Genomic DNA, 644 nt, shown 5'->3' with positions numbered 1-644 from the left:
CACCCCATGCTGGAGAACTTAGAAAAAAAAATCAAAATTGTACCCATGGTATGGCTGGGATGAGCTACTCCAGCTGATTTCGTATCCACCCCATGCTGGACTTCCAGGGCTGGAAGGGAGCTGTCCAGCCTCACTAGCCCAGCCAAGGTGCACTATTCTGGGGCAGAGCTGCGTGACACAGACCCCCCCTATGCTGGAGGTGGGACTTTTTTTTCTTTTTTGTCTTTTCTTTTCTCTTTTATCATCATCATTATTAATATCATTATTAATATTATTATAACTGTTTTTTTTTTAACTTTTTTATTTATTATTATTATTATTATTATTATTATTATTATTATTATTATTATTATTATGTTTCTTTTTTCTCCTTTGAGCTACTCCAGTTAAATTCGTATCCACCCCATGCTGGAGAACTTAGAAAAAAAAATCAAAATTGTTCCCATGGTAAAGCAGGGATGAGCTACTCCAGCTGATTTCGTATCCACCCCATGCTGGAGAACTTAGAAAAAAAAAATCAAAATTGTACCCATGGTATGGCTGGGATGAGCTACTCCAGCTGATTTCGTATCCACCCCATGCTGGACTTCCAGGGCTGGAAGGGAGCTGTCCAGCCTCACTAGCCCAGCCAAGGTGCACTATTC

Source organism: Fundulus heteroclitus, unplaced genomic scaffold (assembly GCF_011125445.2).
Source record: "Fundulus heteroclitus isolate FHET01 unplaced genomic scaffold, MU-UCD_Fhet_4.1 scaffold_58, whole genome shotgun sequence".
Lineage (NCBI taxonomy): Eukaryota > Metazoa > Chordata > Actinopteri > Cyprinodontiformes > Fundulidae > Fundulus > Fundulus heteroclitus.
Note: the sequence above shows the minus strand (reverse complement) of the source record.